At 40.5% G+C, this 25,347-nt stretch overlaps 1 pseudogene; it reads right to left on the bottom strand.

Annotated features, from left to right (window-relative positions):
- Positions 1 to 14,468: 14,468 nt before the first annotated feature.
- LOC122139744 lies at positions 14,469 to 22,400 on the bottom strand (annotated as a pseudogene).
- Between the last annotated feature and the right edge of the window lie 2,947 nt (positions 22,401 to 25,347).

Raw genomic sequence — 25,347 nt, 5'->3', positions numbered from 1 at the left:
TGACGGTGCAATGATTCAAAGTCTTCGAGGAAGGTGAAGGATGTAAGGAGCTCTGTGGTTGTTTAGTATAAGAATCGTAGCTTCGGAAAAGAGGGTGTTCTAAAATCATAGGGCTGCTTCTGCAACCGAATGTGGCTTAATGGTGAAGTAATGGCACCTTCCCCAGAACACCTCACCAGGATTTCCTGATGGATTAGGGCAGGACTTGGCATTAGTGGTATCGGCTTTGGTGAGCCAATCTCTGTGGCATGCTAAGTGAATGAGATTCTGGGGTTGTGATGATACAAGTTTAATGGCTGGAATGTTGAGTGTCGTGGGCAGAAGATGAAAGAAAGCTAATTGCTTTTAATTAAACCTCTTCTACTAGTAGGCTGCAACTATATTCAGGTTCTTGATAGACTGCTGGAGGTGCTTTTGTTTTTTTTTTTTGCACGGTCAGGTTGCTCGGTGTTCATAGGGTTATGGAGGGCAGAGTTTCTAGCATGGGCTCCATCACATAATGCACATGTGTGGAAGGGCCTTCAGTTAGACCAGGGGGAAGCCCAGATGAGTGAACGTGTGTGTTGCCAGCCTGCCTCTCTGATGCAGGATGGCCGGCATCTATTTCAATGAATTTAAGGAAAGGTATCGGTCTTTACTGAGGGGCATTTCTTTCGGCATTGGAGCTACTGGAGGGGCATGGAGCTGCAGTAGATAGCGTTAGTTTGCATGGAGGAAGTGTTGAGGTTTTACGGGGGGCTGTAATTGGGCATGCTGAAGCTGGATGTGAGGGGGCTCCAACAAGTTATGTAAAAGGGCTGTTTAAATTCTAATATCCAGCAGTAGAGTTCCGGGTTGAGAGGGATCCTGAATGTACCCTTGGTTGGATTGCTGTAGCTGATCTGCTGGGGAATTATTTGTGAGCGTAGAGCCTACTTGAGACAGAAGGTGATCGTGACTTGCTGACAGCTGGCCTAGTCGGGTGGTGTCGCTATGGCTTAGTATGTACCTGTGGTTAGGATGTGAAGGTATTTGATGGCGGGAGAAAAGGGGAACTGGGTAGACGGAGAGGAATGGCCCTTGGCGGTTGGAGGAGTCATGACATGTCTCCCACGGAGGTAGGGGTCCCTTGGGCACTGGATAAGGCACCTGGACTTTGCCAGAAGTAGCTGTTTGAATCATTTAGAAACACTGTGATGCTGTAATACAGCTGAAGGAACGGGTGGAGCAGAAGGATGTTGGGGATGAAAGGTGTTTGTGAGGGGTTGGTTCGAGAGCCAACTAGTTGCTCACGATGGCAGGATGAGAGGGTATTGATAAGGGGCTCAATGGATAGACCATTTAGAATAGAATCGGAGAGGTTGCAGAAGTCCGTCCTGCCACCAGTGTGCGGTAGTGGCGCTGGCCGAAGATTTCTGGACTGTAAGGGCCTCTATTGAGAATTATTAGGATGATGCCATGAGAGCCATATTGCAGAAACTGGCCGCAGGAAGGGATGGAACGAGATGGATGCTAGGATGAAGGATGTCTTTGAGTGATGGGGATTGAGGATGAGAGGATATTGTGTGGGGGGAGAAGGTAGAGAGGGAGGGAGGGACAGACTGAGAGAGGGAGGGTCGGGAGAGGAGAGAGTGAGATGCGGAGGTATAAAAGAGAGGGAAGAATAAGAAAGCTATTAAATAGTAGTATATTTTACTTTAATGGCCAGGTCAGCATTTATGCTATTTTCAGGCAAAACACAATTAAACTACATATAAGTATAATAAGTATAACCGAACATATAAAAAAAAACATCATAAAATTCTAAAACTTTCTAAGTCAGCTACTGCGAATTACTTAGCGACACAGGGTCATATTGCTGTAACCCGCTAAATTCATGGGTTCGGAAAAAGGGATGTTAGGATGAAAGGATGTTTTTGAGTGGGGGAGTTTTTGAGGATAAGAGGGTATTGGTGGGAGGGGGGGGTAGAAATGGAGGGACTTTAGTCAGAAGTTTATTGATAGCTGAATATAGCTGAAATAACTGTTTGTTATCTGCCACGGGTTGAACTGGATACCTTGGATTTATAGTGCGTGTTGAAGGCGGGGATACTTGGTTCAAGTTGTCCTCAGCGCATCTCGATTTTGAAAGACATGCAATGAGGAGTGCTGATGGAAAGAACAGGAGACGGCAAGTCGCGAGGAGAGCGAGGGATTACGTTTCTGCGTCACCACTACACGCAAACGATGATGCGCGATTATCACAGGCCCGCGGGTCCCCACTGACGGAGAGGGTGGGAGCCCCGGGGAACAGCTCAGAGTCCTCCCGAGATGAGCATGGGAAGTGGAGCTTATGGCCAGGGAATGTGGTTGTGACTGAACGTGAGTGCTCGGAAAACGACTGCGATCAGGACGATGAGAGGCTGATCCTCACAGTCTACCCCAGTGACATTGAATTGAACCAGAAAACCATCCAGACCAGGTGGTCTATCTGTTGTTTGAAGAGAAAGAAACAACACAGTACGGTATGAGGTGGCGATTCCGATATATGGAGGTTTCGGGGAAGGGAAATCAGGTGATCGGATTTGGTGGCGTGGCCTGTCTCCTCGAAACATCTGTTAACCAACTTACTCCATTTTCTGTACACAAATGCATACGATTATCTACAGGAAGGAACGACTCTCCAGCATGGGGTATTCATCCCTGTTTTGGCTGACCATACTGAAAAAACATGTCTACATCCAACGTCTCATGTTAGTATGTAACCATGGTTCCCCGAAGGGAACGATGACGCTTTTTTTGCGTCGAAAAAAAAAACGATATGGGAACGCCCTTTCAGCGCGTGACCAGCTCTGAATAACATGTGTAATCAGTCACAATGAATGGGCGTGCCGTTCATAGGCGGGTGACGTAGCGACCAGGAAGCTACTAAAAGCACGTGAGGTGGAAACGAAGGCATCAGCTTCTAGGACTGAAGCGACGCTATGGTCAGGGAATGGCCGGAAGTATGGCCTAGAGACGCAGCGTCTGCGTTTTTCCCTCGGCGTACCCATGGTTACATACGTACAAAATGAGACGTCCCCTTCAGGGAACTCGAGCTGCGTCGGACAAAAAAACGCACTGGGAAGAGAGCCTGCCCCACGCCGCCAGACTTGCAAGTCCATGCTAGTGTGATAGGGAGCCCAGTAAGGCAAAGAGAACAGAGAGGCCATGGGGGGATCGCAGATTAAATCATAAAATCTGACGAAAGTGAGGGGCAGTAGGGAAGCCATCACTGCGTATGAGAGGTCCTGCATGGACACACTGCACCAGAAGGCATTGGAGGCGCCCATACGCGGGTAGAGTGGAGCCTGATCCCAATGGTGAGGGGAGATCAGAGGACTCAATAGGCCGTAGAATTAAATCCACTATCCACACGACTGAAGGGTCTGTTTGTGGTGGAGGACCTCTTTAGGGGGGGACCATAGCATACAAACAGTCTGGTCCGCCCTTTCTACACATGGCCGCTCTGGTGGCGTTGCGTCCGTGCTCTGCACTGGGGACACATACAGTTTAGATTCTGTGGTCGGTCCCCCGAAAGGAGGAGGACTGAAAGGCCTGCAGTACAAGAGGCTGCGGCGTATAACTGAGGGAACCTTCGGGACATACCCCGCTCGGGGTTAGAGAAACACTTTGGCCATGCCGGGCGCAAGTCTAAAAATAGGAAGGGGCCACTGGAGAGGGCCTGAAAGAATCCCAACTCTCTTTAGAGAAGTAATAGCTAGAAGGAAAAGCAGTCTAATCGTAAGATCGCGGCCAGCCATTTCTTCAATAGGGCTCGAAAGGAGGCTTACAAAGAGCTTCTTAGCACCACAGCCAGTTCCCACGAGGGGGACACACGAGAACGTATCGGAGGCTCTCAGCCTCGAGTGTGCCACGGAGAGAACGTGAAACTAGGGGGTGTCTGCCCACTGATTGGTTCATCGAGAGGGGCGTGGTAGGCCGCAATGGCCGCCACGTATTTAGACCCTTTCAGGGTGGGAGTGAGTCACCCTGCGGAGAAACGGAGCCTGCAGGAATCCTCCAGTCACGATAAACGACTGGGCAGCCTACTGACGGAGTCAAGTTTTGGCGAATCTCCGCACCAAGGAGTGTGGAAAAGTTTCCATCACTTCAAGGCATACAGTTTACCTCGTTGAAGGGAAAGCTCTGATTTGGAGGATGAGGTCTCTAACAACCCTCGCCGTTGAGAGACCAGAAGCTAACGAGATGTGCAACCTCAGGGGCCACACCATAACTTCCACAGCTCCGGGCGGGGGTGGAATATCGTGCCCTCCCGAACTGTGAGAGGAGATCCCTCCTGATAGGGAATCTCCCATGGAGAGCCGTCGAGGAGCGAGATCGATCATAGAGAAACCATATACTCGGCTACCGGCCAAGAACGGGGTATACAATAGAGAGACGGACCCCGTCCAAGGCGTACTACTCGCCAGAAACTTCCCGGGAGCAAGAGCACGATCGGGGGAAAAGCGTACAGACGAAGCCTCGGCCACGTCTGTACCATAGCATTCCAGTACCCCAGAGGAGCTGAAACGAAACTAGATGAGAACCAAACTGGGGACAGTGCTGATGTCATCCCTGAGTCGCAAACAGATCCACCTGAGCAACTGAACCAAAATAGTAGTCCATATCTGCTTCACCACTCTCGGGGGTGAAGCCTTCCATTCCCCGGGCCTCGGCCCCCCCCTGCCTGCGCGACAGGATGTCTGCTCCCATATTCATTGCCCAGGAATATGTACTGCTCTCAGCGAAGGAGTTTTTGCCCTGGGACCCACACAAGGATCTGGCGTGCCAGCTGGTACAGAAGATCGCAGGGCCGCGAGCGCAGCCTCCTTGATGGTTGATATAAGAGACCACCGCGTGTTGCGGTGGCAACTAAAACAATGGTGACCTCTAGGTTGGGAGAAAAATGATGCAATGCTCGGAAATACTGCTAGCAATCTAGACAGTGGATATGCTCTATGTCAGATGGCGCCACTCCACAGACCAAGGGCCATCCAGTGGTGGCCATCATGGACGCCACCCCAGCCGGTGGGGACGCTGTCGTTTGCTAGGTCACGCTCTGCGACAAGGAGCTCCCAGACCGGGCCCTGAGACACAGAAACAAGGTTCCTCCACATGTCTAAGGCAGTAGGCATCGCTGCGTGACCTTGATCATTGCGAAAGTGGGTTTCCCTCGGGTGAGAACCCTTTGGGTCTTGAGCCACCACTGTAGGGGTTCACTGTGCAGAAGGCCAAGAGGTTAACGTGGACGCAGTGCCCATTACCCAAAAGTTCGATGAAAATGCTTGACGTGAGGACTGGCCTTCTCTGACTCTCTTGCCTGGCGTGAGTATGCGACTCGATACGATGGCAGTGGACAGGCGTGCCTGCATCCTGTGGGATACGAAATCCACATCGCGGCCAGATAAGTGGTCACTGCATAATGGAGAAAGTCCACTTTTCTTGGCGTTTAATTTAACCCCACTTTTCCGCTAGGGCGTAGGAGAGGGGGAACGCCATCTCGATGTCGACACCACTCCATCTGCTATGATTGAGCCAAAATCAACCAATAGTCGATATAATTTAGTATCACGGATGCCTGGAGTGCATAGTGGAGCCAAACGCAGCATCCACTGCCGTGAAAGTTCGGGGTAGAGAGTGCTAGACCAAAGGAAGAACTTCGATACTGGTAAGCTTCTCCCCTGAAAGCAAAACCAAGGAACTTCCTGTGATTGGGAAGGATGGGGAGATATGAAAATAAGCATCTTTTAGATCTATCGTGACAAGCCAGTCTAGGACCTGATCACAGAGACGACCTGCCTGATAGTAAGCATCTTGAACTGTTCGCGCTGACTGAGTGGTTTAACTGACGCAGATCACAAAATTGGGCCTTAACCCCCATCCTTCTTGAACTATAAGTATCGGCTGTAGAACCCGGACTCTCTGGCGTGAGGGGAGGGACCACCTAGATGGCCTCCTTCCTTTAACCCTCACAGGTCTAAGGGTTATTTTTGGGGCCCTGGAAGTTTTGTGTACTGACATTTGTGCTTTTTTCAGTTTCTTATAAATATCTAAATGGCTAAAGTCTAATCTCACTGTAATCCAGCACAAACTAGGCTATAATAATATGTGAGCAGCATGTATGTATGATTGTGTTTTGAGGAAACACATACAGAAAAATTGGTTCCCAGGAATTTTGAGAACTGGAGCTTGTAGCCTAGAATTTTTTTTCTAAATGATGTGAAAATCATCTTGTTTACTCACTTACAGAAAACAATATATTGATTTAAATTTTCTAAGACACTTTTTGTTGGTAAAAAGTCATATGCAGTAGGCGTCAACTATCATGAATTCACACCTGAGAAGACAAAGGCCTGCATAATGAGCTGCATAATGAGCCATTCAGTCAGCTGTGTCACTGAGAGGGATGAGTTACGAGAAAGAATGTGAGGACAAAATAAATCTATATAATTTTATGTTTGTAGTTTATTTAGAATATATTTAATTATCCCACAACATAATTTAATATTCACTTGTGAGTGCAGTTAAACAGTTTATTACTGAATGCATAACGCGCGGCCCTAGCGGCGGCGGTATTACCCATTTTGGATAGGCTACGCTACTGTAAGTACCTGTGGCCACATGAATTTGAAAGAGTACTTGATGGTAGGGAGAAAAGCAGGGGAAATGGTAGACGAGAGTGAATGGAATGGAGGTTGGAGGAGTCCTGACTGTCCCAACGTGAGGGTAGGGTCCCTTGGGGCACTGGACTGCAGAAGTAGCTGTTTGAATCATTAGAACACCGTATTCTGTAAACAGCTGAAGGAAGGGTGGAAGAATGGATGCTGGGATGAAAGGATGTTTGTGAGTGGGTTTTTAAGCCAACTAGTTGCTAGATGGCAGGATGAGAGGGTATTGATAAGGGAGAAATGGATAGACCATTTAGAATAGAATCGGAGGTTGAAGAAGTCCAGACTGCACCATGTGAGCGGGTAGTGGCGCTGGACGAAGCTTCTGGACTGTAAGGGCAGCTATTGAGAATTATTAGGATGCATGAGAGCCTTTGCAGGAAAAAATGGCTGAAGGAAGGGTGGAAGAAATGGATGCTAGGATGAAAGGATGTGTTTCTTTGAGTGAGGGGGATTGAGGATGAGAGGATATTGGTGGGGGAGAAGGTAGAGGGAGGGAGGGAGGGAGGGACAGACTGAGAGAGGGAGGGTAGGGAGATGGAGGAAGAGAGTGAGATTGGGAGGTATAGAGAGTGGGAAGAATAAGAAGCTATTAAACAGTAGTATATTTTAATTTAATGCCAGGTCAGCATCTTACGCTATTTTCATGGCAAACAATTAAAATACATATAAGTATAATAAGTACATTATACAATAATACAATACAATAAAACTTCATAAAATTCTAAAACTTTCTAAGTAGCTACTGAGAATTATTAGAGACACAGGCCCATATTGCTGTAAACAGCTGAAGTCAGGGTGGAAAAAAATGGATGTAGGATGAAAGGATTTTTTGAGTGGGAGAGTTTTGAGGATGAGAGGGTATTGGTGGAGGTGGGGGTAGGGTTGGGGGAATTTGGTTGTAGGATTTTATTGTTTCTGAATATAGATGAAATTAACTGTTTGTTATCGGCACGATTGAAGTGGATACCTTGGATTTAAGTGCGTGTTGAAGGCGATCCTTGGTTCAGTTGTCATCAGCTCTCGATTTTTGAAAGACGTGCAATGGGAGTGCTGAGGAAGAACAGGGAGAAGCAGCTCGCGAGGAGAGCGAGGATTCCGTTTCTGTGTCCCACCACGCAAACGATGATGGCGATCTCAGCCCGCGGATCCCACTGACGGAGAGGGTGGAGCCCGGGAACAGCTCAGAGTCCTCCCGAGATGAGCCTGGGAGTGGATGCTCATGGCCCGGAATGTGTGCGGCCGAACGCGATTGCTCTGAAAATGACTGTGATCGGGACGATGAGAGGTGATCCTCAAGTGACGCCAGTGATGATCGAACAGAACGCCGTCCAGACCAGGCGAGTCTATCTGTTGTTTGAGAGAAAGAAACACCAGTACGGTATGAGGTGGCCCGATATATGGAGGTTTCGGGAAGTCAGGTGATCGTTTGGGGCGTGGCCCTGCTCCTGAACATCTGTTAACCAATTAACTCCATTTTCTTACAAAAATGCATCGATTCTCTACAGGAGAAAGACTCAGCATGGGGTATTCATCCTGCTTTGGCTGACATACTGAAAAACACTGTCTTGGGGCGTCTTTCTTTCTGTTACTATTAGGTACTATTTGAACATTGCTCTGCATATAGGTCCTATAAATGTACGGCTGGTAGATGTGCGAAATATCAGATTTTTCAAATAAAACATAATTAATTTCTAGCCAGTTTTGCAATTTTTAACCCTGCATGGTGCAAAAAAGTTTTTGCACTCAGTTCTGGTGGAAAAATATAGTAAAGAAGGGAAAATTATTGTGTCATGTGCTCAAACTTGCAGGTTTCTTCAACAGACATGCATAAGGAGATCAAGCAAATGGGAATGGAATGTCTTCAGCTCCATATGAGGAGGAATTCTTCAGTTGTATAATTATTAATGAGAAATACTGGTAACATCACTTTAGAGACCAATTCTCACTATTAACTAGTTGCTTTTTAGCATGCATATTACTAGCATATTGTCTCCTTATAAATAGTTATAAAGCACATATTAATGCTAAAAAGTTAGTCAGAAATATACATTTACACACAAACTGACCACCATTATGGAATGGAACGCACAGGATTTTGGGATATCAAAGGCAGCAAAGGATACATCTATGCTGCCTTCAAAATTCTATCAGAAGAAGGTACCTCCGGAGACAGGCAGTAAAGCAGAATTTGGATTCGAACGTGCCTTGATGCCTTCCTGCCTTGGAGGCAGCATTTTAGAGTTTTCAGATGCAGCCTACATATTTCACAGATGGAAGCAGACAGAAACATGAAAATGGTCTCGTTTGAAAAAAGAGATCATAATCTAAAAGATAATATAAAGTATTTGTGGCTCTTTGCAGCTGACTGAAGCAGTAGTACAAGTAGGAATGTGACCCATATGAAAGTTTGCTCAGAGGTAACAAATTTCACATCGTGATTCTATTGAAGATCATTCGATCTGATATTGTCACACAATGAAATAATCTACATAATCAAATTCATGAGAATGAGACCTTTCTTGTGATATATGACTTGACTGTTCTGTGAAAAATATATAAAATACACATTCTTAGGAAAAAAAAATTGTGATAGTTAGGCGGAAATATGTGTGTGGGACGAATGCATTTCTAAGCTTAATTTTCCTGCTTTATGTATCATAAAACCAAAAGTTACGGTATTTTTTGTAAAGAAAAGACTCTAAGCTTTCAAATGAATCCATATATGGGCTGATACCATATAAGGAAGGCTATGTAAATGAAGCATAAACATTTTTAACGTGATTTGGACCTGTATCCGGGTCCGCAGAGCTTAAATTAATAAGCAGCAAATTAGGAGTTTATTGAGAGAAAAGTCATAGTTAGCTAGCTAATAGTTAGTTAATAATTGGGTATTGGTTTTTTGAAATAAAGTGTGACCAAAATATGTATTTTTTTCTGAAGTGCTACTGTATCTTGAACAGACCATAAAATTCCAGTTATTTTATCAGAATCTTTTATTTAAAAGCAATTTATAAAACAAGGAACATCACAAGCAATTTGAGCAACAATATTAATAGCACACAATGCAGAGTTTAAAGAATAAACAAACAAACAAATAATAAGAGTTAGTATAGTGTCTTTGTTTATGGCTTTTGGATTAGTTACTTTAAGTGCTTGTGGAATAGGTGTCTTTAGCTGTTTCTTGAAAGTTGTGATGGTGTAGCAGATCAGATGGGAGGTTGGTAGCTCATTCCACCAAAGAGGAGCAAAGGGTTTCCACAGGTATTTAAAAAACGTCATAGGGCATCTTATAAATGTAAGGCTTTTAAAAATTCTTGAATAGCTCAAATATTCTAGAAAGAAGACTTAAATATTATTTTCAGAAGCCTATTATTGTAGATTAATGCATATTCACACTGCTGAGTTTAAAGGCAGGCACACTAGACTTTTCTCCACTGACTTACATTCACACGCATGTGAATGCAGAAAAACAATGTAGATTAATGCAATTCACATGACATAAAGATGAATGACCAATAGAAGATCAATGTGTCCCACAGAGTGATCTCTTGATGAATTCAAAGAACACAAACTTTAAAGCTACAACTAGATGATATATTCACATTTTGAAACAAATTAATGTTTGCTATTTATGTATTTACTGATATCACATCCCAGCCATTGCATTGGCCAAAATATCAAAGGCTCAAAGTATTGTGTAACCACAGCTTTAAGGCTCGTAGAAGACCTGTCTCCACATTTTACAGTTCTTGTTGAATAAATAAATGTTGTTTATTTTGTGTGTGTAGGCCTTTATGTACAGTATGATTCAATATAATTCTTCCATAAAATAATTTAGTGAAAACTCATTTTTTTGAATACATATTCCGATTCTTTTGTGTGTATTTGCTCTGGTGTAGAAATATGGTATTCATTTTATCAATTGATTTTATCAATCTTAAAAAGCATTACATTTTATGCTAAAAAGTATGCAGCAACCCTGGAACAGAAAGTTCAGGAAGCTCTTTGTTGTGTTGAAGTATACAATACTTGATGTTCAATTTATAGTAATTGCTTACTATTAACACATGTAATGCGGAAACTACACCACTGGGGGGATCTAGTGGGAAATGGTGTAGAGTAATACGAAGAACGAGAATAAAAGAAGATTTTGAGTGTTCATTATACACATGTGGAGTGTGTTCTGTGAGAGAGTTAAAACACCACACTCTTCTTGTGAAGGAATGACCATATGACAACAGAAACCTGCTGCAACAGTCAAAACCATGTTTTACATGTTTTGAAAAATCGCGCAGCAGACAGAAATGAGAATATATTTGGCTTTTGCCATACTTTTATGTCACACACACAGAAACGCACATGTGTGTTTACTGTTACTGATCTGAGCTGAAATCAGCACTGAACTAACTTGAGCTTAACAATGTCACTGTGTCTTTTAGAGGTACTTTGCAGCAGAAAAAAACATTCTACATAGCTGAGATTGTTTCATTATTGATTCTGTTATTTTCCTGTGTATCTCTGTGAAGTGTGTGTGTGTATTGTACTGTGCAGAAGTTTTAGGCCATTAGTATTTTCACCAACCAAAAAAATTAATGCTGTAAACTGAGGATGCTTTCAAAACATAATGTTTTAAAATAGATTTGATTTATCAATTAACTTCAGTTAACTAAATCAAAATCAACAGCTGGCATGGGTTTTCTGGTAACTTTGCAGGTTGGTTTCTTGAAGTGTCTTGGGAGATGTTGCCACAGTTCTTCTGGATTGAGTCTGTCTCAGTTTGTTCTGTTTCTTCATGTCATTCCAGACAGACTGATGATGGCGAGATCAGACCTCTGCTTGGAGCACTGGTTGTTGTCAGACTCCTTGTGCATACAAAAATCTCACTGGATTATTACAGTTAATGGCAAAATAAATGTTATTTCCTGCTGACACACTACAGCAAAAGATAGAACTAACAGGCTTAAAAACTAGTTTTTTTTTTTTTTGTTTGGTTTTTATTTGGTGATAGAAAATACTAATGGCCTAAGACTTTTTGATCTCTCTCTCTCTCTCTCTCTCTCTCTCTCGCTCTCTCTCTCTATTTATATATATATATATATATATGAGAGAGAGGGAGATCAGTGAGCAGAAAGCAAGTCTGAAGTGAATTATGTATGAACCATTTTTACCAATTATTTAATTTCACATGGTAGGCTACCTAAACAATTTAATATACTGTATTAACTGCTAAAATATCTCTTGTCAGAAGTTGCCAATTTAATTTAATTTGAAAATACGTCATTCTGATCCATGTTATCTGTTTTAATGTGACGACACAAAACACATTAAAAGAGCTATTTTTGACATATGATCAAGAGTGAATGTGTACATATTTTAAAATAAACATTATTTGCAAATATTTCAAATGCATTACAATACATTCGATTTATTTTACTCTTTTTATTTGTTCTCTGAAAACCCTTTAAATCCTGGGCCTTTGTCAATTCACCAAATTACACAAGGCCCGTGGTCGCACACTTCACACAGTCCTTGCAATGGTTCTAATGACTGCTGGTTGACATGTAGTTGCAAAATTACTTAAAGTTACTTGAATGTCTAAATGGACTGAATAAAGTGTTACCCCAATGACTGATACTGAGGTTTCTAGGTACACTTTAAGCTAGACTGTCTGCTGGCACCCTTACATCCACTAGCCAGTCACTAGCCAGGTTTGAATAAGGGAGAAAAGCATAAAAATAAAACATTTGATTCACCAATGTAGCTGTTACAGCATGATCAGAGCTGGGTAAATTACTTACGAATTGTAATCCGTTACTGATTCCAAATTACATGACAAAAAATTGTAGTTGTACACATTTTAGGTAAATATAATTAGACTACTTTTTGATTACTTTTGACCTTATCTCATTTTTCACAAGGATTTAAAAAATACACTGTAAAAAAAGTCTGTAGTTTTTTACAAACTAATTTTTGCAGCTGTGGTTGTCCAGAATACTTTGTAAAAAATACAGAAAAACTGTAAACACAATCATCGCCAAAATTGTAAATTTTACAGTATAAACTGGTATGTCAAACAAGAAAATTTTACTGTAAACCATAAATCAACAACGCACATTGCTATTAAAATCTTTTTTGTACCTTTAACTACGACACCAACCAGAATAATAGCAGGTGGTAAAGAAAAAGGCCCACGAAGACTCGAAGTTCATCACAAGTAGCGTTCGCCCACATAAGCAGAAGTTTTATATAATATATAGAATGGTTCACAAATTCAATTCATGCCAAACACAAACACCATCATGGTGACCTCGAACTTACACATTCACTAAACTTTCATTAAACTAAACAGCGAAGATGTACATAAGCCTCAAAGTACAACTGATAACAAAAACTATTAAAAAACGTGATTATTTAACAAAATACTTTCAAATGTGGACGTCACACAGGGAATTCTGGGAAATCAGTTTACAGTTTTTGACTGTAAATTATACATTGGTTTGTTCTTTTTTTATTTCTAAAAAACTGTAAGAACAGCATGTTACTGTAAATACATGAATGTCTGGTTAGATCTTTCAGTTTTTTTCTTTTTCCCTGTAATAGACAGGATTACTGTTCCTATTTAACCCTTTTTTTTTTTGTAGCGTTTTTCAAAATTGTAACAGTTAAATGACACTTATTTTTTACAGTGTTAGTCTTATAACCCATTGATATAAAAAGACAATATTAATATATTCCATTCACTGTTTTAAAAAGGAAGTCATGAAGCACATTAAACATTATGTTAAGAAAATATATTAGTTGAAAGAGGCTCAGGTGATAGAAAGTTTTGTGAATTTGTGACATTTTAATGTGTCCAAAAAGACAAATGCTCTCCAAAGCACCTATAGTAATACAGGGTTAAAATAACCTACAGAGTGATAATTCAAATAAAAAATAATGTGTTGATCAGTAGTTGATTGCAATGTTCAACACTTATTAAACCTGAAATGATTTGTTATATCCAGTGGTCAAATGCAGTGATAGCCACATGAATTACGACTGATCTCTGTGTAGAACGTTCACAAAACTGCGAAGAATTTCTGAGAGCATATAAACCGTGGACTATTTTAGAAAAGGAACATTTTTTTAAAAGATGGAAAGAGTGGAATTCGATGAGAATCAATAAATATATAGCTATAGCTTACAGTAACTGTAATCCTGATTATGAGTATTGTACAAAATGTAATTTAATAACTAATTACAAGTAGGCCCCTACTTCTTTTTTGGAATCTGGGCTGCGTTTCCCATCATAGCTCCATTGCGTTTCAGTGACGCGCGCCCTCTCGGTTGTGTACTTAAGCTTAGCGATGCTTTTGGGAAACGCAGTCCTGTATTAACCAAGATGTATATGTGATACAGAGTTACTGCCCCCCAGCACTCTGAAGCGACCCGAAATCATGTTTGAGAGGCACAGAAGAATATTGATGTACAGTAAGACTATCACATGTAGATGATGAGCCGTGTTTCCAGCAGCCCAGAGAAAGACTGATGTGTCTTCACATCTGAGAAGCGGCTGGCGGCCCGAGTCTGTCCCGTAGCATCCCTGAGCCGCCCCTGCCAGGCAGCGGCTGGGGACAGACACATAGTGTTTAAAACGAACGCGACATCACTGAACCGACATTACTTACAGAGGAGAGAATTAGATGCAGAGCGAAATCCAGCAAACCAGAAGTTTAAGGGGAGGAAACGCCACTGCGATGCTGCATCCTTCAAGCCTGGAAGGAGAAACAGAGCTTCTGCTGGCAATTTTGCGTGCTTTCATGTGTCTGGCTGATGGTTGTATCGGCACTCGGGGCGAAGTGGATGGAAGGGAACGAAGCAAACAATGAAGACCGGCCAACACCAGGAACACGTTGGCTTGAATGTTCTTCTGAGGACCGGGTGTTCGTTCCCTGGCGTTGCCTGGTGTGTTGAGCTTGTGTGCGGCGCGCTAAGACTTGTAGAGCCTCTTTCGAGATGAGCGTGTAGCATACTATCACAGTCACGAGGCGTTCCCCCAAAAGATCACCTGGCACACGTAGTTGACCAGCTCGTGCCACTTCAGTCCCATCTCTGTCCTTGAGGGTACACTGCACTGTTAATGTGGTCAGGAATGCTGGGACGGCTCGTCAGGATTATGTTGGGCAGAGAAGAGCCAAGAGCGACATCCATATGAAGCCCGAAGGATCTCCTTCCGTATAGCAGGTGTCTATAGGCTGGTGCCCACAAAGGGCCACATGGTCTTTCTGCCAGCGCCGTTGGCGATGCATGATCAAGCCAAAGAAGAGGATGACTGATGTACATAGTCATGTAGAAGACCACGGCTGACACGCGGCAGACGAACACACGCCCGCTGACAGATGCCAGCTCCGCATCGGTGAGGATCTTGAAGGGGAAGGTGAGGGTCATGATAATGGCTCGCGCCACCACGATGCTTCTTCAGATAGATGTATGAAAGTGAGATTTACTAGGGATTCGGAGGAACACCCATTGCTGCCATGGCCGTTCAGTGACAGACCCAGGATGAAGAGGACAGTGTAGAGAAGAGGCAACCACGATGATCTTCAGAAAATATCTCTCGTGAACAGGCCCTCAGATGACTCATTCTTGACGGTCTGGTTGGAGTCAGTGAGGCGAGCCAGCGCTGTCGGAGCAGCTCCGTTAGTAGATGCGCACTTCTGTCAAGAAAAACACACATTACTGCGTATGTGGTTTAAAAGAGCGAACCTTAGGCATTATCAGCCACAATTTTTAACACATACTTGACTCATAGTTTAAGTGGTATAATACAAAGGCGGGCGGGTGAATTGTTGAAAATTGCATCTGTACTTTAAGCCCGCCCATGCATAAAATCATAGGATCAAGGTCTGAGTTACTATTGTTTTATAAGTTTTTTTTTCTATGGAGAGAGAAAAAGCTTAAAGGCCTTTTCCCTTGGATTACAGTGTTTTTGCAGTAGATAGTGTTTATGGTTCGAGAGGTCATTGCTTTAGATCAATAATCCATTTGAACGTGATTTTAGAAGAATGTTACTTAAAGAGCATTCAGTACTCACGTTCAAATGCAATATCAATAATATTTTTTAATATATTTATACAAAATTACATTATTATTTCATAATGTAACTGCTACCACATTAAACATTTGAGGATAACCAGTAATTGTAATGCAAAATCATGAACTTAATAAGCAAGTAGAGAAGTGGAGAGAAAAGAGGTTAATGCGTGTATTATCAGATAAAGACATCAGTATTTAAACTGCACACATGTTAAAACATCTTGTGATTCTTGTTTTGAAACTCAATTTTTAGTAAAAGTGTCATTGTATTATTCCAAATGTAACACCTACCTCAACAAGACGCCAAAGTAAAATTGTGATGAGTTTTACTCTGAATAAGTTTAGAGTCACTATTCATGTCATTTTAGGAAACAAGCTCTCATTTTAGGGCCTTTCTGCAAAGGAAATGATTCTCACTTTCCCCCTTCTGCTTGTTTTGCTTTTTTCCTGTTTTTTTTTTTTTACCATGGCAAGCAGATACAAGGAGAAGTTTAAAATGGTCTAAAAGCTGCTGTTACATCAGATTGTCCATTAACTTCAACATCTTTCGTGGCTGACTGAGCCAAACAGCGTTTGTGTCTCAAAAACCACTGGAAAAACAATGGTGGAACACATTTGACCTTGAATTTTTTAATTGTGTTTTTAAATAACATCAATGTTTCATTTTCAAAAATGTAGTGCTTTGAACAATCTACATTGTTTTCAAAGCATCTTTATAGAAAATTCTGCCTTAATGTCTGAAAGCACCCAGTGAGCAGCCAAAACCAAAGACAATACTGTGGCAAGAAAAAAAAGAAGAAAAAGACAAAAAACTTTAGGTTGTGAAAAAAAAAAAAAAAACTTCAGCTTGGGGAATTTGGCATCCTTTGGCAGTACAAAGAATGATCATACTGTATGCTAAATATCATCCTATTACACAGTATGTGTTATACAAGTCATGAAGAAATATATGATTTGTTCTCACTGCACATTTTGGGTGATTCTCTAACATAATGCTAAAAGTCTGTATATCTTAGCTAACAAGTCATCAAGTGGACCAACTTTTGAATGATCATTGGAGGGCAGCTTTTGTTTTTCTAGCTTTCTTGTGGTGTATTTTTAAGGATGCATTTACTGTATCTTTTGCATCCCTCCAGTCACCCATAATCCTTTTGCACACATTCCAATTCACAATATAAATAAAAAAAAAGTTGCAGTTGCTTCAGACATAGACGTAAAATGGGTGTCAGATTGTAAAAGTTGTTTAGGTTGCACAGCTTTGCAGTGGATATAATCGTGTGTGCTCTGTGTGCACCTGACAATGTTATTGGACCAGTACAAATAGGGATAGATTTAAAGATACTATTTGCTTTAAAAGAAAAAGAAAAACAAATAAATAAGAAAATTAATAGAAACACATGATAGTATTTCTATATTTGCAGAATAGCAAAGTGAATTGCCAAAACCCTAACTCTTTTATGAATAAGCAATTTCCTATGAATTCATACATGATTACTGATTGTTTCTCACAGCTACTCCTATACATATTATAACGAGCTGCAGCCTTAATGCAGAGTTTTACTCACCAAAAAAATATATATTTTTGCAAACATAAATAGATATTTATTTAAAAGTTTTTTCTTAAACATTGTCCATGGTGGCAGCAAGAGTAGCAATGAGCTCAGAATGAAAACAGCGCCGGGGTTGCATGGTTTTGACTGTTGGATGCGGAATAGTTTTTATTCATGCAATGTTTCCCTGTACCACAACTGATATGTTAATGCACTGTCACAAACCGTAAAATGCATGATAATGACTAAATATTCAGCAATCTCAGGCAGAGGCAAAACCAGCTGAAGTGGGGGCCCTAGCAAAATACAGATTGAGGCCCTTTCCAAACGATTGTTTTTGTAATATATCTTTGTTACCTATATATCTTATATAACATACAAAAAGTAATTAAAACACATATAATAGAACATAAATTGTTTTATTTTGCAAAACACAAGTGCTTATTCTTTTACCAAATATCAATGTTTATCTTTATGGTAGGAAGATACAATACTGTACAAAATACAATCCTTGAAGATACAGAACAATCTTTGTATTTACAGTAACGGATTGTCACCTTAAAAAACGGTACTTTCGAGCCTTAACTACCAGTAAATGCTGTCACTATGTTCTCTATATCCAAATTAGTGCCAGTGCTGACAGCCTCTTCTTGGTTCAATTGTTGACCTGAGGTATGTTTTAATCAGCTTTTACTAGTTTTATTAGTTTGACAACTTATTATGTTAACTCAAACTAATTTAATGTAGAACGAGCTAAATAAAAAAAAATTCACGTCTTGCTTTCGGATTTATTATAAAATGACTATGAAGTCTAGCAAGTGCAGGAAGTCACAAAGTCTATAGTTTTGTTACTCTGAGTTTACTCTGCATCACTTAAAGCACAGCTCTGTTTTGATGTTGGCTTGTCAGATAGTTCATCCCGTCCATTGCTACAGTTCACAATCAATCGGGGATCAATTTGGCGGATTCATTCATAATTTTTTACACTTGCGTTTGTCATTCCTGGAACAGTATATGTGGACGGTCCTTTTAAACTTTTCTTCAAACTGTGAATGAAGTAAAAACCGAGCAAAGGGCGCTTCCATTATGGTGCAACTGTCCGAGATTACTCACACTAAAACTCTTGATGTAATCAATAACTGACTACACAATGAATATCTTATTAACATCATATATCCTTTCTTTTTGTCTTGTGATAATAGGAAGATATGTGAGCATGCAGAACTACGTAAACTTGCCAAAACAAAAATTAGATCAGAGCAGATTCTGACTAACCTACAGTAAACACCTCTGATTGGCCAGTGTTTTCAACAGAGATGCCTATGATTGGCTACAATACTCAACGCTGCAAAACACGTTGTAAATAGAAACTTTTTGGTTTTGTAATTCGAAACCAGACCACGTGCACAAAAACACACAGGAGAGTTTTAAAGTGGGTGACTTTGAGCGGGTACAGAATTGAGTTGATTACTACTGTCTGGAACTGTAAAAAACCCCCCACCCATACAGTTTTAAAAACTCAGTGGATCTACACGAATCACACAAATGACCCATTTTGAATTCAAAACGGCGAATTTCACCGTAATGGTGACAAGTTTGCATCCCTGGTAACGAATCTTGCCAGCAGTGATGCTGGTGATGTGCACGTCTTTCCCAGGTACCATCTATTTCTATTGCAGCCTATATTAATACCTGCTAAAACACTACATAATACGCCGCATCCTAAGTGCAACAATTGCTACGCACCTGTTTCCCAGTAACCCTGTTAGTGATTGGATTATTACCAGTAATTCATCTTGCAAATAATTAAAAGAAAATAAGCTGGAATTAACATGAAAATATTTGTTTGTCATATAATTATCTTAAGTCAATCTTATCTCCATCATTTACCACTGTCATGTTTTGGTTTTCCTCCTCTCCTTTTTTCCACTTCTGGCTGCCAAACGGATAAGTCATCCTTCATGTTTAAATTAACAAATACAGCCAGGTCCTGTCGATATGTTTTCTTGTCTGTAAACCCCACATTATAACAGGCACAATTTCTATCTTTTACAACCTTATTTCAAAATTGCATAGCCCTTCATTAGAAGCTATAAGACCATGTGTGAGCAGGACTAGGTTCTGTCTTCACAGAGCACATGTGGGATTCAGTCCTGGATCGGATACACTCCACCTCCATGTGCACCCGACAGCTCTTATAGCAATGTACAAGCAGTTACATCTTTATCCACATATCTCAAAGTCAAATTAGCTTGTATGTTTCCTGATGTGGACTCGACTTGCGATAGCTGTGTAAGAGCGCACCACTGCATCACTTTTTTTCATATGTAATTGGAGGTCCCACCTTGAATGAGTTCTGGATCGTTCAGTGCTTTCAAACGATTTCTGAAGTACTTCACCATCAAATTGAGCCAAACTCTTTTACCGCAATTTTCAGCATTGCTCCAAATTTGGGCTTGCCTAAAATTAAGCTGAAAGTATTAGCCTTTACCTCTAGCCTTTACCTTACCTTTAGCCTTTATTGGCTCGTAGGGCTATCTTAGTCAAGTGGAAAGATCCTGCTCCTCCCTCCCACTCACATTGGATTAGGGACATTATGTCCTGTATGAATTTAGAGAAAATACACCACCCAGGGATCTGAGAATAAATTCGACAAAAGTTTCTTCCATTCTTAATTTTTTCACTTTTATGTAATTTAATTAAGACTGTGATTTAAATTATCTCATGCAGGAATTTGTAATACAGGTCTTTTTGTAATTGGCTGGGGAAGGGCGAGATATGGGTGGAATATGTTTATATGTATATCCTAAAAAAAATGTATATTCCTTTGTATAGTAATTGTTTTTGCAAAGTTGTCATTCAATAAAAAACCTCTGACAACAATTAGCAAAATACACGACAAAGCGCGTGGTGCCAGTTTCGAAGAACAGCGGTCAGTGGCGCATCACACTGAGGAAAAAGCACCCAGCAGCATCCTGGCTTTAACATGAGGAGGGAGGCACCCTAGGGGGGAGATGCAGATATATTGCTCTATTGTATATTAATAATGACATTTACGGATTTTGTTTCAACATGGTCAGCCGGTCGGGGGCCAGCTCCAATAATGCAGAGCCCACAGGCAATTGCTTCTGCCTTGGCCTGCCCTATTGCTACACCTCTGATCTCGAGGTCAGGGTAACACAAAAACGATGGCAGTCGTGTTAATTATTCAGTTTACCATACATAAAAACATACATAATTAGGAAATGCTTTTTTGTGTCTTCATTCTAAATGGTGTTATTCTTGAAATTCAAATAATTAAAAAAAATGCTTTTCTTTTATAGAACGTATATGGTTACTTGCTCGACAGCATTTTTTTTTATTTACGTTACTTTTTTTGTGGCAAGCGTATTATGATATAAACATGTATGTATGTGAATAAGTGTCAAGGCCAGAACTTGGAGCAGAGCGCGATGAGACACGTACCATACGAACCAGTGGAGCAACAAAACGATGAGCAGGAACAGATCTGCTGGAAGAGTAAGAACAGGAGATTTTGACAGGGTTTATTAGCATCAACTTAACATGAGGGTACCAAAAGACGTGATGACCCCAAAAAAGTTTGTTAGTTAGATACCACACAACACGTTTCCTGTGTGGTTCTGTTTAGTGATGGCGGAGCTTGGACTGTTGTCAATTCCATTCATCACAATGCCATCAAACTCAGCTGAGTTTTGTGTATAGCTTTTGTCGTTATAGCTGTAGTGGAATTGAATTTATTTTTTTTTTGGTTCACAGTTGCAATTGAGAATATCACATGCACCAGTCTATGCAGTGATTAGATTGTACTGCCATTCACTGAAAACCATTGACAACAGAAAGATATACATTTAGACTTTGCGGACAGCGATTAATAATTGTTCACACATGCTCTTACCACTCGTCTCTTAAAACTCGTAGATGTTACTAAAAACAAAAATAGCCAAATCATTAAACTGTTGACCAGCACAGCCCTGTGATCTTGCTCGGATAACCGTTTCCTAATGTGTTCAATCAGACTTCCTAAAACAGAATGTTTAGGCTCAATCCCATAGGTGGAGTCGTTGTCTATTAAAAAATTAAGTGGCACGCGTAGGAATGTGTGCACGCAGATCTGTTAAAAGGCATTAATGAAACAATATTACCTCACAATGTTTGATTCTTAAGCTTTCCTAAAATCTTGCCATTCTTGTTAAGTGAAAAAATCAAGTTAGCTTACACGTTTTATTGCATGTTGACACACTAGTGTGAGTTATTTCTGGCTTAACACCGATTACCATCAGTCGCTCACGACAATCAACCACCGAATAAAAGCTTCAGAAAACCTGTTACCTATACATTGAAGATTCTCTTACAATTTTTGGACGTGATGGCAGTCCGTTGGTTTCCATTAAAGCATTTTTTGATTTCTGCAATAAAAGCCTTAGATGAAAATCAACTGAAATAAAAGACATAAAATCTCTCAAGATCTCAACAGAAGATGATTAATCATCTTAATTAATCATCCCCACAAACAGCATCACCAGCTTCACACATTACTAACCAGTTTGACTTTTTTTGTCATGCATCTACAAATTTCTTAAAAATTAATGGAGGTTTAGATGTTGTTTATTGAAAAGAATACAATTTGAAGTCATCGTTGTGGAGATAAGTGTTTGCTTTAGTTGTGCTCTTGGACCCTTGACTTTTTGACGCAAGATTACTGTTATAAACATGAGCCACGCACAAAAGTAAGAGGGGAGGTGTTGCTTCAATTTATAACAATATTTTCAGTAGTTCAAGAGGGCGGGCTTTAGGTATAACTCGTTTGAAGTAATGGTCCTTCATATAACATTGTCCAGAGAAACAAGTGTTAATGATAAATCCCATGTGATGTTGTGCTGGCTACGGTATACAGGCCACCATACAGACTTTATTAAAGAATGTGCTGATTTTATATCCGAGTTAGTGCTGGCTGCAGATATATTTTAATTGATGGTGATTCTAATATCCATGTTGATAATGAAAAAGCTGCATTGGGATCAGCATACATAGACATTCTGAACTCTATTGGGTTTAGACAACAAGGTCTCAGGACCTACCTCATTGTCGAAATCATACTCTATGATCTAATACTGTTACATGGAATTAATGTTTATGGTGTTAAAAATTATGCAGGCCAAGCGATGATATCGCAGATCATTATTTAGTTTTGTGGCAAACTTAAAAACATATAGCTAAAACTGTAAATTCTAATTCTTGCAACAAGTATGGTAGAACATCACTTCTACCACAAAAGACTGCTTTGTAAGTAATCTTTCTGATTAATCCCAATTCCTTAGCATATCCAAAACCTCAGAACAACCTTGATGATGTAACAGAAAGTTTGGACTCTCTCTTTTCTAGCATTTTAAATACAGTTGCTCCTTTACGCTTAAGGAAGATTAAGGAAAACAGTCTGATACCGTAGTATAATTGAGCACTATTCGACCCTAAAGAGAGCAGCCCCGAAAAATGGAGTGCAGCTGGAGGAAAACAAAATAGAGGTATTTCGTATTGCTTGGCGGGAAAGTAACCAATCCTACAGAAAACCATTAAAAACTGCTAGATCTGATTACTTTTCCTCTCTTTTAGAATAAAACAAAAACATAAACCCCAGGTATTTATTCAATACAGTGGCTAAATTAATGAAATTATAAAGCATCAACAAGTGTTGACATTTCCCAACAGCACAGCAGTAATGACTATTAATGAACTACTTTACTTCTAAGATCCATACTATTAGAGATAAAACTGTAACCATGCAGCCGCCAGCTATAGTGTCACATCAGATAGCATGCTCTATAGATTCGCCTGAGGAACAATTTCATTCATTCTCTACTATATGAGAGAGGAAAATTGTATAAATTTGTTAAATCATCTAAACCAACAACCATGTATGTTAGACCCAAGTTTTCATCTAAGCTCCTAAAAGAGGTTCCTTCCAGAAGTCATAGATCCTCTTCTGACCATATTATTAATTCATCATTTGTCATTAGGGATATGTCCCTAAAACCTTCAACAGGCTGTTATTAAGCCTCTCATTCAAAACACAACTTGACCCCAAAGAACTAGTCTTAATTACAGACCGATCTCGAATCTACCTTTGCTGTCCAAGATTCTAGAAAAGGTAGTATCCTCACAATTATATTCCTTCTTAGAGAAAAAATGGTATCTGTGAGGATTTCCGGTCAGGATTTGACTCTATCATAGTACCTGAGACTACTAATCAGAGTTACAAATGACCTGCTCTTATCATCTAATCGTGGTTGTATCTCTCTATTAGTGCTATTGGCTCTAAGCGCTGCATTCGACACTATTGACAACAACATTCTTTTGTATAGACTAGAAAACCTTTTTTGCATTAATGGAAGTGCATTAGCATGGTTTAAATCGTACATATAATGACCGCCATCAATTCGTAGCAGTGAATGAAGAGGTATCATATTGATCACAAGTGCAGTAGGAGTACAGCAAGGCTCCGTACTAGGGCCGTTACTCTTCACGCGGTTCATCATCAGGAAACACGCGTGTTAGCTTTCACTGTTATGCTGATGATACTCAGCTCTATATTTCTTTGCGGCATGGCAAAAAATACCAACATACCATACCGATATAAAAAACTGGATGACGAGTAATTTCTTACTACTAAATTCTGAAAAAACAGAGTTGTTAATTATAGGACCTAAAAACTCTGCATGTAATAACCTAGAACACTGTATAAGACTTGACGGCTGCTCTGTCAGTTTCTCCGTCAACAGTTAGGAACCTAGGTGTGCTATTTGATAGCAATTGTTCATTAGAAAGCCACGTTTCTAGCATTTGTTAAACTGCATTTTTCCATCTCAAAAATTATCTAAATTACGACCTATGCTCTAAATGTCAAAAATCAGAAATGTTAATCCATGCATTTATGACCTCAAGGTTAGAGTATTATAATGCTTTATTGGGTGGTTGTTCTGCATGCTTAATAAAAAAACTCCAGCTGGTCCAAAATGCAGCAAGGCTACGAGTTCTTTCTAGAACCCGGAAGTACTGACCATATTGAGCCGGGTTGTCACTGTCAACACTGGCACTGGCTACACTCTTAAAAAATGCTGGGTTAAATATAACCCAACGCTGGGTTAAAAAGGGACCAACCCAACGCACAGTTGGCTGTTGTTTTGACCCAGCAGGTTGGCAGAGTATAAAGTCCAGGAAACGGCCCCGGGAGCAACGGAAAGTAAAAGTTCCTGCCATAATGTTTATTCCACCCAATTGAACTCAGCAAGCTGTTTTAAACCAGAGGAGAACCAAGTCATTCCTTTCACATCACAAACTAGTCTCGAGTCAGATCCCAAGTCCTCAAAGAGTTAAAGAAAGTTAATATGGAGATAATTAAGTGACTAATTAAAGAAGAATTGTGCACCATTAGTGATGAAACACCTTCTGTTTAACAATCAACTTAACAGAAGAAAAGTAGAAACGACAAGAACTACACTGACTCCAGGCACAGCCTTGGATGAAATAATATACTGATTTATAACTGTGGTCAAGGTTTGCTTTAATTAGTCTTTGAACCCTTTTAATAATCAAAGTAGGTGGGTCTAAGCAATTGCAACTTGTTGCAGCAGCAAAAATTTGTGCCATTGCTGAATCAAAAGCGTGAAGATAGCGAGAGTAACATGTGTTTACGCTCATAACCCCAACATCAAACTGGTTGGAGTATGGGAGAGGAATAGCTGCGACGGGGACGCGGGGGGCGACCCGACCCCGCCAGGAGAGGTCATTCTGAAGGAGGGTACATAAGTTCATCTGGTTGTATTGTTTTCATGGTTACTTATATACACAAAAAAACTAAAAAAAAAAAAAACCTATAGACTATAACAAGAATGCCCCTTAATGTGTCAATATTGATAAAAAAATATGAAAAGGCGACGCGATCGTTACCAGCTCAGGAATTTAGCCGATGACAGGAACATTTATCTACTATCCTCAACAGTGGGACAATCTACATCTTTTCATAGACGCAAGTG

Source organism: Cyprinus carpio, chromosome B15, assembly GCF_018340385.1.
Source record: "Cyprinus carpio isolate SPL01 chromosome B15, ASM1834038v1, whole genome shotgun sequence".
NCBI classification, from domain to species: Eukaryota; Metazoa; Chordata; class Actinopteri; order Cypriniformes; family Cyprinidae; genus Cyprinus; species Cyprinus carpio.
The sequence above is the reverse complement of the archived record's forward strand: the minus strand, read 5'-3'. Positions and strand labels throughout refer to the sequence as shown.